A 15,216-nucleotide genomic window follows, 5' to 3' on the forward strand; every position below is an offset into this window, starting at 1 on the left:
GAATGGCCGGTGCGCTCACTGGCTGAGCCCGGTGCGGGCGACACCAAGCCAAGGGTTGTGATCCCCTTACCGGTCACAAAAAGACAAAAAAAAAAAAAAAAAAAAAAACCCAGCAGGTTAGGCTCTAGTTACATAGTTTCTCTTGATGGGAGACCTCTTTAAGAATAGAATGCTCTTGTGTATTTCAAAATGTTCCTTTCCCCTACCCCCTGCTATTAGCAGGAGGAGATTTTTTTGATATTCACTGTGAAAACTTGGACGAGCTCCTGGAAGCAACAACAGTGTGGGGGACCCCTGATGACTGGTCTCCCTGAAATTTTTAACTCTCAGATTTGTCCAAGCTGAGCTTCCAGCAATTTTAGAGCTATCATTCATTTTCCTACCTAGCTGGTGGTTTCCGCTCCAGCAAGCCACAACTCTCTGCATTCACCTGTCGGTCGCTTCAATTTGGGGGTCAGTGGTTTGTAGTGCAACCCCACTTCTCTGATGAGTCTAAGAAGAGTTGTTGATTTTTCACTTTGTTCAGTGTTTTACGTGACTCTACTTGATGGAGTGGCAACCTACAGCCTCTTACGTGCCCAAGGGGAGACCGTAAGTTTCATGTATTTTTAACAAGCTGGGTAAAATTGATACAGTTGGGAACTCCAATCCATCATAGGTCTTCACGCTGGCGTTACCCTCCCTTTTCAATGTCTTTGATATTAATTTTAAATTATTATATCTTTACCCTACTACTTGTATGAAGCAGTTTTAGTGTAACATTGATACTTTGTATCCAAATCTATCAAACTAAATTTCCTCAGGAATTTGCAGATACTTCCACCTATATTCAAATTAATGCTACTTTATTAAAACCAACACATCCTTCAGCCTCAGCTTAGATGCTACTTCCTCCAAGAAACCTTTTCCTCCCCACACAGCCAAGTCCTAATTGTGTACCCTTCCTTGAAGTTCTCATTTTGCCCTGGATACTCCAATAATTCCAATATCTCTCTTTATAATTTTCATCCACTATTTATTGAGTGTCTTCTATGTACAGGACAGTGGTTTAGACATTGGGAACACAGAATATAGAACAGAATAATATATTTTACTTCAAAGATCTTAATTTCTACTTGTTTACTTCCGCTATGTGATAAATTCCCATCTAGCATGAGCTAAGTGTGATTACTTTGTAGCTGTTTTTCCAACTCCTGGGAAACTTCTACTTGATTGAGTTAATTAACTTTGTATTTTATATTTGGTGGATTCTAAGCTATAAAGCTGTTACTAAAGTAAGAAACATATATTCTTCTGTAGCTAACATTTTAAAGAAATTAGTAGTTATTTGAAAATGCCTATTACTGGCCAGAAAAGTAAAAAAAAAAAAAAAAAAAAAAAAAAATTGTTTTAACCACTATTTACTAAGCATAAAATATTTAAAATAAATAAATAAACCGACTCCAAATGGAATACAATATTTGTTTTCATTATATGAAAACAATTTGTGAAACACAATAATTCATTCAGACTGCAGTTATCTATTTATTTAATCTAAAGTGACTGACGTTAAGTATATTTATCTTTCATAAAAATGTTCCAATTTAACAAGTAACATTTTGACAGACACCTTCAAGAATGATTTGGCCAGTTCTGTCATCTTGAATAAAAGTCACCACGATCTTCTTTGTTTTTTGTAGTTTTCAGAAGCACGATTATCACTATTACTTTAATTTTTATGCTTTCCTGATTAAAATGTTTTTGTGTTAGGCTTATTAATAAATCAAAAGACTGTTTCACACAAAATAGAGCAGCAAGAGGGCCATATCTACTTGAAAGTTTTCTTCGTTTTCTTTAAAATTCAAAATAAAAAGGAAGTTAAACTCTTAGGTATGTATTTTAATACACATGTTGAAATAATTGTCAAAATCTATTTCTGAACCGATGGTTCTACAACATTGCTCTGCCAACACCAAATGAATACTTTTTTTTCCCTTTTTTTTTTTTTTGACCGGTAAGGGGATCGCAACCCTCGGCGCGGTGTAGTCTGCACCGCGCTCAGCCAGTGAGTGCACCGGCCATCCCTATATAGTATCCGAACCCGCGGCCTCAGAGCTACCAGCTCCGTGCTCTCCCAAGTGAGCCAAGGGGCCGGACCCCAAATGAGAATTTTAGAAATTGTTATATAAACTGTTTCATGTGGGGAATGGGGATTGTTTGCCACAATCACTGGTGTGATTCTCTTCACATTTTATCAATACTAGATTACCTGCAATTCATGGCACAGTCCCATTGTCCATAGTTCCACAGGAATTCAGAAATAGAAAGAGATAAATTTTAAAATTTTACTAAAAATAGAAAGCAAAAAGACATTAAGTAAAATTAGGCGAAGTCTGCGTCTTTTTGTATTTGGATTTTACTAAAAGTTGTTTACATTCTCCAAAAATCACATTACTAGTGCCAGCTGTACTTTCGATTTGAGTTATGAATGTAATATACCTGTATCGATCTACATTTGAATTTGGTACTTTCAAGGTGATTTTACATATAGGTTATGAACCTCTCATTATGTTTTTACTTATAATGTGCTCCAGCAGTTAGTTACAAGATAAAGTACATATGATTTTACTAAAATAAACTTATTTTTGTTTTGTTTTACTGTAAGAGCCATATATGCATATATGTATATATACATTTACCAATATGTATCATATATATGTATAATATATATCTAAACATGTGTATAAGTAGATTATATTATCTTTGAATTAGGAATATTGTTACATAATATTTTTTACAAAAAAAGATGTCAGTTCCAAAAGGGATGAGATATATTGTTCTAGACCTTGAAGTTGCAGGTGTGCTTATAGCAGGGGAATGGTAAGAAATTCACAGTGTATTATTAAATTCTGTGAGAAAGTTCTGCTAAAATTTGATTTCTGGAATGAAGACTCTCATAAAAGTTACATAGACATGCATCATAAGCAACCTTTAAAATTTGAAATGCTCCTTCAGTTAAGTAGATTTTTCTCTCATTTCTTTCCTACCTTTCTCCTTCTCTTCTGTCCTCCATTATTTGAACACCCATTCATACACTAACTGGCATTGTATTTAATACAAACTTGTAAGTTTATGGAAGTTAATTGGTATAAATTCTGAGAGTTTACATTAGATTTCATTCCTCCCAAAAGTACTTATGACTACTTTCAACCTGGAAGTGTTTTTAGTTTTATTATTTGGCTTTAGGTTTCAAATTTTAAATTTCAGATTTCAAATATGAGACTCAAAAAGAGTACTTTTTCATCAAATATTCAGGAAAAACATTATTTTCAAGACCAGGGAGTATATCTAGAGACTAAAGTCCCATCTGTTCTACCCTCTAAAGTTTTCCTGACATTGCTGATGTTTTTGGAGGCCAGGGACTAATTTTCTGAAGTCTGCTTATCCATTTGGCCAATTGTTGGTTTTAAAAAGGAAAGAAACATATTATTTTCAAATCCAAGAGGCCATATTTAGGGATAGTGTTTTCTACCTTTCATAAAGATTGTATTATTTTTGAATTTGTCAACTTGAATTTCCTATAAAATAAAAGGGGGATAGTGATTTTGTTTATTCTGTAGATAACAAAAACATTCAAAATGTTTGAAATTGAAAAAGTAGGTTTGAGATGTTGCAACTGAAAATGTAAAAGTAATAAAAAAAATCATGATAATTATGATAGCAAGCACTTATATACCTGGAATTATCCCAATCACTTTAAATATATTAACAGTATAATTCTTATGATAACCCTACAGGTAGAGATAATATTATCCACCTCAATTTTTAGATGAATAAACAGTTACACAACAAGGTTAAGATGACTTGCTAATTGTTACACAGCTATTAAGTAGTAGGATCTAAATTTTAAACACTGAGTGTAAGTTTCAGAATCACATTTAGCTTACATGTAATAGTACATGAAAATTAATACTTATATAAGACAAAGAGATGCAAGAAGGAGGGAAATCCACTTATAAAATGGATCGAAAACTTGGGCCTTGAAGAACGGATAGTCAGTGTGCTACGACAAAGAAAAAGAAAAGTCTTCACAGCTGAATAAAAATCTCAGCTTTGACATTTGCCAACAATGTTGTTATTTTAGACAATTTATTTAGTATCATTGACCATGAATTATACATTCTGCAAAATGGATACAGCCGTAACAACTCTTCAAGTCTTTTCTGAGGATTAGAGATTGGAATCCAAAAAATATACCATTAATATCAGCTGGGGTTTTTTTTTTGTTGTTGTTTCTTGGTTTTTGGTTCTGGTGTTGAGAATAAACCCATATTTTTGAGGTAGGAGATGTTTTGGGGACAGATAATAATTCTATAAAGCTGAGAATAATCAATATATATTCTGGGGGATTATAACTAGTCTGATTAGTTGAAAATTTTCAAATGGGAGACATTTATAGTATGACTGCATGCAAAATTGGCTGTACATATAGTGCACCTTTACCTTTTTGGAAAGCAATCAAGCAATATGCACCTTCTGTAAATGTGCTTATCTTATTAGTATAATAATGTCACTTCTGGAACTCTAACTTGAGGTGATGATACTAAATATGTTACAGACTTTGTGGAAGTCATTATAGTTTTTAAGGTAATAAGTAAACAAATATTGACTATAAGCAGAATAATAAAGTAGGTGGTGATATTTGATGAAATATTATGCATACTATTTTTTTGGAAAATTAGATGTCTTTTTTACCATAAAAACAGTCTTTAAGCTATGTGATCATGATTATGAAATATTGTAAAGAAAAAAATGAAATTAAAATTATAGAAAAGTCTGGAAAGAAAAGGGAAAAATTGTTGTTGGCAAAAAAGAAAAGAGCACTTGCTTTAATGGGTGGGTGATCATGCCTTTTCTGCCGCTATCATTATTCTTAGAATGCTGTGATATAAAGCTGTTGGGAAAATAGAATAGTTTGGTCAGGGCCCTTGCCTTGGGTCCAGTTGGGTGTGGTTTTAGCACATCCTTTGTAAGCAAATCGTGTGTGTGTGTGTGTGTGTGTGTGTGTGTGGAGTTAGTGCACATGCATGCCAATGTATCTTTTTAGTTTTGTTACTATTCTTGTGTTCTTCAGAGAGAGAGAGAGAGAAACAGGGAGAGAGGTAGAGAGGAGTTTTAGTGAAGCAGGTGGGCAGGCATCTGCCTCAGGCATCTGCCCTGCACAGCCATGCTTTCCAAACTATGGCTCCAAGGACCTTTTGGCCAGTTACCTAGCTCATAGACCTGCGTGAAGGGGTCTGGTGACCCAGCTTGGCATGGTTGGGGTCTGGTGACCTAGCCTGTCATATGAAGGGTTTGTGACCCAGTCTGTGAATAGGCTTGAGGGGTCTGTGAGCTCCAGACCCAGCCCTAGCTCAACAATTGGCCCAGTCGGTGTAGGATTCCGGCAGGTAAAAGAGCCCTACAACTGACGCGGTCACCTAGCTTTACAATTGGTGTCATGAACAGGATTAGGAACACTACAATTGGTGATGTCAACAGGATTCCATATATTAGCCTTAGCTGTGGCTTCACAAAAGTGAACTGTTCAGAGACAGAGAAGATCATTCCAAGGTGCTGTCTGTGGGACTTCATCTCACTGTACCCTGTTTAGACTAAAGGATGTATTTTACAGAGAAGTATAAATTTTACATGCTTCTCTTTATTAATATAATTTTGCTTCACTTAAACACTACCATTTTAATCATAAATTCTAAATTTCATTTATATGCTTAAGATTTTATGATGTTAAAATTCAATTTAGATCACCTTTTGAGCTAGTTACAATATTAGGATTATTTGAAATTCTTTTATTTTACTCAAAATGCTCTTGTTTCGCAGTTTTTTCTTCCTACCTTGCTGTTGGTGATGTTCTTTCTAGGTTATACTCAGGTCTTCAACAATCCCCTTGTTGTCTTCCAATATTGCAGGAGAGGTAAAGTACTGTGGGTTGCACATCTAAAATAAACTTTTTCTGTGCTATTTCACAAAGCCGCAACTATGTTTTACAGTTGTTCAGAACTATCCTTGAAAGAATCTCTCATCTTTTTGTGTCACAAGCTCTTTTATACCAAAGATGTGACAATTCTGGAAATACCTGCTATCTTAAATTCAAGTGAGATTACAAGAGTGCCTGCAATGAATGACTCTGAAGAAGAGTCTAAAACAGATTTGTTTTTATTCATGTAAGGAACATTGGAGTGATCCCAGTGTATCCAACCTAATGCTGTTGAAGTGGGATACAAAGTTAAAAAGAAAAAAATATACGTATATTGACTGGGAAAGAGAGAAACAAATAAACAGAAAAATGTGATACTAATAATGACTATGAGAACTTGCTTCCCTTTCAAACATCCTCCCTCTGATTAGCCATTTACAGATCTTACACCCCCAAATACTTTCTAAATTATTACATTCATATTTATCTCTCCTGTTCATTTTCTTTAGGAGTATAGATAGTTTACATTCAATTTTATGTTACCTAGTATCGGAAAGATTTAAGCAATGAGAATTCTATATTCCCACCGGTATTTATGAAGTAATCATAAATAAAATTAGGTACTAATCAGATATGATTGACAGAATAAAATACCCCAAAATAGAGCAGTATTTAAAAAGAGAGAAACATTATTATTATTATTATTATTATTATTTTAGTTTTGTGCTTATAGATTCAAGGCAAGAAAAAGCTGACTCCAGTTAGTAAGGGGAAACATCGGATTGAAAGGACAATGGGTATCTCGGAGAACATGAGGACAAAGGAACCAAGTTCCAGGTAAAATTTCTACAAATAGTGTCCAATATCTTCTGCAAAAATGGCCTTAGGAAATTTTTGTTACCACTTCTTCCCCATCAAATACCAGAAAAATATAGTTTATTGTCCACTATTACACCTCTGCATTGAGAAGCTGACTTTGTAAACACAGCATCTCCTGAAAGAGACCTTTGCTGTCACCCTCACCAGCAAAAGGAGTTAATATCAGTCCTTTGTGCTCATGAATGTCTTATGTGTATGTATTATATTGGTGGAGCCTACATAATATGCTAGCATCTTGACTGAAAAGTAGATAAATATAATTTTTAAAGTTCTGGATTCTACTCTGGGAGTAGAGATTTATGAAATTCAAAATTTCTAAACAGCAGGAGTGTTCAAAAGTTGCAACATATCTAGAAAACCTGTCTCATGATATTATTCCATTTTCTCTACATTAAAATGATCAAATTCATCCTCTGAAACTATTTAGTAAGAATTAGTCAATAATTTTTTTGTTTTTTAAAAGTGTGTTTTTCACTTTTTTTTTTTTTTTTTGGACTACCGTAATTGAAGTTAGTACGGTAGATTTTTTGAACAATGAATTTCTGCAGAACACACTTGTGGATTTCTTTCACGGGCAGTGAAGTGACTTCTTTGTTCAGTCTTTTTAAGTGCTCCAAAGTTTGCCTAATGAAATAAATTTAATTACCCATTTTCCTGCAGATCCATGTCTAGAGGGCATTGGGAGATATGATATATTTAAGAGCTCATTGATCCACTCTAGGTTAATTCTTTTTACTAAAATATATTGCACTGTGGTAATAATAGTTATCATGAGGTCTACCCTCTTAATTTTTTAAGTATACATCTCAAGATAATTGACTACAAGTACAATGTTGTAGAGCAGATTGCTAAAACTTATTCATCTCAGTTAGCAGAAACTTTACACACATTGATTAGTAACACCCCATTTCCCCCTCCCCCAAGCCCCTGGTAACCACCACTCCGCTTTTGATTCTATGTAATTTACTATTTTAGATATCTCATATAAGTGGAATCATATGGCACTTGTTTTTGTGTGACTGACTTATTTCAGATTGTCCTTAAGATTCATCCATGTTGTCACATATTGCAGAATTCCTCTTTTTTAATGGCTGAATAATGTTCCATTACAGGAATATGCCACATTTTCTTTATCCATTCATCTGTAGTGAACATGAGAGTACTAACAGCTCTTCAAGATTCTAATTGCAATATAACTTATTTCTGTATGGTGAAATCAGAATCTTGAAGAACTATTAGCACCTGCCTTCAACAGATGAGCTCCCTGAAAAGGAAAATTAGAAAACCAATCCCATTTACAATAGTACCAAAAAGAATAAAAAACGTATGGTAAACTTAACTAAGGAGGTGAAAGACCTCCTTCTCTTAAAAAAAAAATCTCACTTATATCAGAACTCTATACTTTAATAAAAAAAAAAAATCTCCTTAAATAAATTATTCCTTAATTCTTAATTTTAGAATTGGTTATTGTATGAGGAAGGAAGCACTAAGGTATCATTCACAGTTTTCATGCTAATAGTTATAATCATAAACTAATGTTTGAAGTAATCCATGCTATTTCAAGAGAATGACACTTACTGTATAATACTCTTGTGAGATAACAGCATAGTTCATTTTCCAGTCAGGTATAATCTTTTGCTTTCAAGTAGATATGGCATAAATGAGTTTAAACCTGAAAACCTGGCTAAAACATATTTCATGATTAATTAGTCCCTTTTAGAAACTCAATTAAATGCTGGATGCTACACATTAAAATGGAGAGATAATGACTGACAGAATAGATAAACATGGGTGTGCATACATTGCCTCTAACCTGATTTAAAGACTTAAACTGAACATTTAACATGAAAATGGATATTATAATAATGTGCCAAGTCCATCATTCTCTGAGCCAGTGTAGCATCATTGTGTCTTACCACAGCATGAATATTGACATTGTTTCATTGGCTTTAACTTCATTTTAGTCAAAGTACATGCTTCCTACAGATTGAAATATTGTGGCTGCCTTTAAAACATATCAGTTTTCATAGTACAGTACTGTATAGGTTTTTTTCATTTCTTGCTAAATTTTGTTTTGAGATATTTTTAGAATGAACTTGGGCCATTACTACCAGACTAAACACATAGAGTATTGACAAAAACTGCTTGATGAGACTTTTGATACTAAGAACCTTAAAGTCATCTGGTCCAATTTCTTAATTTTTCAAGTTATACTCTCTCCAGTTTTTTTCATTCTCCAAGGAACTCCCTCTTGTCTCATATCTGTCTGTTTAACTCAGTTATATTACTCACCTGGCCACAATTGGCTCTTGAGTTTGAGAACTCTGAGGTAAGGGCCCTCTGCTGCTACAATAATGTGTGACCAGGATGGTTGAGTCAGGTGATAAAAAGCAGCTCCTTGTTTGTAAGAAATATGGTCCTACTCCCTCAACAGAGAGCCATGGACAGGAAACCTTCAGAAAGGAGCTGTGGGTGTGGCAGGCATTCTAAGGTTTGGCTTACCCATTACACAAACAGGGTGAATACGTATATTTTTATAAATATCTATATATCATATTTATTTACATATAGATAAGGTCACAATACATCGTTGCAAAAAAACAGGTTCAAATCAATGATGTTGTCTTGTAAAAAAAATTAATTTATATAAAAGCAATAAATAAACAAGTTCAGAGTAGTTTGTTTGTAGTCATGGTCACACAATATATCTTAATGAATCCACCTTAAAACATTGTTGTTCCCCAGATTTATCTGATTTCTTTGATAAAAAAATTCCTAAGTTCTTTGGTTATTTCCTTCATAGAAATAGAAACTTAACTGTTTAAAATTATTAATACAATCTAATTTTATTGTGGTGATACTATTATTTTATCCTTCACATTATTCTTACTGTCTGGCCAGGAAAGCACAATTTGACTCATTGGTGTCAGAGCATCTTTAGTCGTAAATACCTTGGTGATGATCTGAGAACCCAGTGAGTAGTGTGCCCTGGCATTCTATCCAGCAAAAACCTTTTATGTATTTATTGATCAAACAAAAGGAAAAGGTAATAGATTCAATAAATTTTCAAATTATACATACTTAGTTTGGGAAAACTGGAGAAGACAGAAAAGGAAATGGAAAATTACTTTGATAAAATCTAAATTCCACAAAAATGTTAAAATATGAATAAACTCAAGAGAATTAATGTAGTGTCCAGCACTCAAAAGTAACAATATTAATTTAATAGAGAAGAATGTTAAGGATGAATTGGCTTTGATGAGCATAAGAGGTATTTATAAAGAAGAAAATGAATACTATGAAATTTACATTTTTTTAGAATGCTTTTATATATCAAACATTTTTCAATGTCACCTTTGCTATTACTCTTCATGTAACCCTGATCGATGACATCAATTCCTCAAAATTCAACACAAAAGCATTCCTTAATATCTCTGCATCTTGAAAATAGATATCAGAATATTTTTGCTGTGATTCCTAGGACTTTTTAATGGGCACCATAGAGCCATCGTGCCTATTAAACATGTTTAAATAGATCCAAATTATCCAGTTCTCAAAAATACATATGAAATGAAAGGATGATGAAACATAGCAAACAAAATGCAGTGATTGAGAGCTTATATAAAATCTTATCATCTCCCTCATAATGATTTATCAAAATCCCTATGAAAGAAAAACTTACTAAAAAAAAAGTTAAATATGCCCCTCCCCCCAAATTGAAGAAATTAGTATTTATTTTTTTCAGATAATAACAGACTAACTTACCAAATTGCTAGTTTTGGATAAGCAAGGAAGCTGACAAATCATTATATAAGAGCTACGGAATAATGGCAGTAAGATAGGGATTCACAAGAGAAGTTTTTGGCTTCATCTGCCCAAATTAGGGTTCTGCCAGAAGCCAACTTTAAGGTAGGGATTTGGGTGGTGTTAGTTTATTTGAAAGGTGATTCCAGGAAGCACAGGTGAGGAAATGGAGAGAGTGAGACCAGGACGGGAGAAAGCCTACAGAAACCATATTAATGAGCAGCTTAACACTGTGGACCATTAGGTGGATTCCTGCTGGGGTCTGTCATGTCGAGCATGCCTCACAATTATCCCATCAGGGGACCCAAAGTCCAGGGTATTTATCCATAGATCCTGTCTTCCATTTTTTGGAGTGGGCCCTAGAGAAATTAACTGCTGGGGAAATCCTTCAGTAGAAAAACACAGGTGCGGCAACTGGAGGTGGGAAACAGTGCCTAGAACTGTCTGCCACAAGGGCAGGTGAACTAAGATGTGGGCGGTGGGCATAAGGGTCGGGGCATCAACAAGGTTTGATACATTAACTGGGGATATAGTATGATATGTGAGGAGAGATCAGTAGACAAGTGTCTGAATGTATTTAAGAGACAACTATCTTTAGAAATATTTCTATGTAAATCAATAATAAACAATATGGTTAAAATATTTCTTATAGGTAGCATATTCCTAAAATATAGCAAAACACATTTTCTAAATGGTAGCAACATAAAAATGCCAAACAGGCATGTAAACCTGATGATGGGTAGCTAGTGAGTGTACAATCAAATTAAGTCCCAACTCCACCTACTCTTACCATTTTTCCTACTTTCCTACAGATCAGAAAAAAAAAAAAAAAATCTATAGGGTTTGCTAAAATAAAATGGTTTTGTCTGAAGATACTTAGAGACATTTACATTATCTTCTTTCAATATTAATAGAAAATCTACCTCATATTCAGTAGCAAAATGTCAAAATGGTTTTTACCTAGGAACAATAATTTGTCATATGCCAGATAAATTAATAGTGTTAGTTAATTTTGGTTTACACCTCAATCTAAAAGTGTTTCCAATTTATTTTTAATCTTTCAATATTTAATGTTAAGTTTTTCTTAAGTTATTACGTTATAGTTTTCTTAAGTTATAGTTTTAATCAAACGTAACTATGTAAAGCCATATATATAAAAGCTTTGTCTTTTTTATTTTTGCACTAATATTTAAAAGTAGTGTCCTTTTGTAGCATTTATTTTGAATTATGACTTCTAAAAATGCTAATGGTATTCAATATGAGAACACAGCAAACTAGAAACAAAAGCAAAATCACCATATTTGATTATTAAGTGAATATAATTAAAATTAATTTTATGGTGAATTTCATTTTCTTTTTTTCTGTTCTCTGTCTCTCCCTCTTTTTATCTATCTTTCCTTCCTTTCATCTATCTATCTAGTATATCATCTACTTATTTGGCTTTTTTGATCTTTTTAATTTAAATTTACTCCCCAAAAGCATTATTTTAAGGTTAGAGTAGTAGTTTATTTTATATACAATCATGGTCTTAATAGAATAAAATATCCTTTCTACTAGAATAAAACTACCAGGAAAAAATGGCATGCAAGCTTTCAAAAAGAGACATTCAATGGATAAATATGGACTAATGTAAGAGACTTTTGACAAAATATAATTATTGTGGTAAAATTCAAGCAATGAAACTTATGGAAATCTCTTTGATGTGAATCAAACCAAATAGTGACAATCTGGAGGAAATATTTTAAGAAGACATTGTCTTGAACATACCATTGCTGGCTAGAAATAGGTCTTTAGATAATCCAATCTTACGAGGTAGATAAAGACTCTGAAGTAATAGTATCTCATTGAATAAATGAATTTGCCATCCATTGTGGACATATGACTGTTATTAATGCACATTAGTCGTACCTTGTCAGGTAAAGAGATTACCACAGGAGATATCCATGGAAGATTATTTAGCTTAGAGCTCATAAAACAATTAAAACATGTTTAGAGATTATACAAAATGCTAGATGATATGAATCATTAGTCCATGTGATGTACTTGTTATGTTTTTAGTAGACTTGGGAGATACCACTTTACCTCCTATACAATTCTCCTGGTATCATTTGTGCAATATTAACTAGCTAAAGACTCAGTTTTGAATATCCACAATAAATAACTAGCTCCAAGAATTCAAGACAATATTGGAAGGTGTGAGATTGTGCTCAAAAAGGTATTATCAGTGTTATCATCAACAGGCTTGGCTTGCTCTCTTGCACTAAACACATGACCCAAAAGTTCAAAAGTTGGTAGAAGAATTGGAAGCTTTATTCAGATAACTGGCTTCTGGAGGATGACCAGGCTAAAATCATCCTGCTTTCTGATGCCTATTCTGGAGTTTATAAAGAAGACGAGATGGTAAGATGAAGTAAAGGTTTTGTCCTTCAGGCAAATGGGAAAGCTGGGTGAGGAATTAGCAAGAGGGTCTAAGTCAGATGTCAGGGTCCTGTGAAGGCCTGGGTGCTTTGGCATCATGGAGTCTGCTTCAAATCTTTGATGTTATTGCGGGGTTGGAGTCCTTATCTCGTATGGAGAGCTCAAAGACAATAACCTCAGCAGGCATCACTGGAACACAAAAATACCTGACTCATACCTCTAACTAACGTGGATGCAATTTTCTTTTAAGGAAGAAGGTGAGTTAATAACCAGCTAGCATGCTTTGCCTTTCTCTTGGAATTCCTTTGTTTGCAGTTGATTAGGAAAGGTAAGAAAAACAAGAAAACTTAGTTTCAATTCTTAATTTTAGGTGTGCAACATCTATAGTAAAACAACATGACAGAGTGTAATAGGAGATAAACAGAAATAAACTTTTGAGAAGGATCTTTTTGGGGCATGATTTCATCTTCATGTAGTTTCAGCCGTGCAGTCAGTTTCTCTGTTCCTCTGCTAACCTCAAGGAATTGATGATTATCACTTCCTAGTTAATAGCTTACTGAAGATTTCTGCTTGGTCTTAGTTACCCCAAAGATGGCAGTTTTCTGGCTAAGGTCCCTTTCATTAGTACCATTTTGGCAATGATTGTGTATATGTGTGAATCATAATTATATAGCTTGGTTTGAGTCTGCTTATTTCTTAGATGTTTAACTGAATGCAAAATTATAGATTCTATTACACAAAAATTACAAATACAAATAATTAGCATCTTTGAGGCCTCATAAGATTGCAATTTGGCAGGAATATTTGCCAGATATTATAATCAGGTATCCACTAGAATATAAATACAGAACATAGAACATTTCTTTTGCCAGTGTTTATGTCATGTAGATATGAGAACAAATGCATTGGCCATTTTCCAGAAAATGTTCTTCTTACTTTTTGTTACATTGTACAAAAGGGTTTTTTAAAATACAAAATCTTTTCAAAGAGACATTTTTAAAAAATTAGCTTAAAGGAGTTAAAAGATTGGTGGCAAGTATGAATTATGCTCTTTACACTAAATTACCTTTCTTTGAACTTTTCTGTATAATGTGAATAAGCACTACTGTCGGGTCTTAAAAACTAACGCCTCCTTTAGTGACATTACAAGTGGGGCCATTATGGGCTCACAAGGGTGTATTAACGTGGCAGCCTAAGATGGCCCTGGGAGGAAGTAGGGTGGGGGTGTCTGCAGGAACCTTGCCTTAGCCCTTATTGGCCAAATACACGCTTCTGCACTCCTGAACACTGCGTGATTGCAATAGCTAGGCATTGAGACGGGATGCATGCTGTCGTAACCTTTAAGCTGATTGGAGGATGTAAAAACCTCCCTTCCCCATTTGCCTTTAAAAGCAAGTGCTTGTGTGATAATAAACGGAACTGCTTGACAGAACCCCCACTGGATCTGAGTGTTCTTTAACAGGCTGGTTGGGGCCAGTGGCTGTGCTCACCTCTCTTCATGGCTCTCTTCCTCCATCTCCTCTCAATGGGGACCAGGGAAAGAGGAATCTGGGCAATCCACCTGCCCACCAGAAGGAACACCAAGGGAGAGACTGATAGCAAGGCAAGGGCTGTTCGGGTCTGCCGGTGGCGGACCCAGCACACTACATAGGCCATGTTTAGGTAAATGACTTTGTAATAATAAAAAAAAAAACACAAAAGACACATTACTCATATTTGTGTTTCTTCTAATTTGGATCCACATCGTAAAATAATGCTGTGCATGAATTAAGTACAAATGAATTCACTATATACTTTAAGGTATTTAGAATGGTTCACTGTATGCATGCTGGGGATTTAAGAAGTGACGAGTAGTTCAAGAATTGCAACTTGAAGTTTATTTGATTTAGTGCATTTATAAAACCACGTACATTTCTTAAATGCATGGATCAACAATAAATGTTCATGAACCATAATGTTCCAATGGAGACATAATTGACTATTTTATAGGGTATAAAGTAAATTTTCATAAATAATATATAGAACAACTTTGATTATTTAGCAATGTTAATTCACTTTTAAATAAGTAAATAAATGAATAAATACCATTTGCTTCAAAAGATAAAAATCAAGTATAGATATTTTCATCAGTGAAGTCCAATTCTCACCAATAGTATAAC

The sequence above is a fragment of the Cynocephalus volans genome, chromosome 1, assembly GCF_027409185.1.
Source record: "Cynocephalus volans isolate mCynVol1 chromosome 1, mCynVol1.pri, whole genome shotgun sequence".
Classification (NCBI taxonomy): domain Eukaryota; kingdom Metazoa; phylum Chordata; class Mammalia; order Dermoptera; family Cynocephalidae; genus Cynocephalus; species Cynocephalus volans.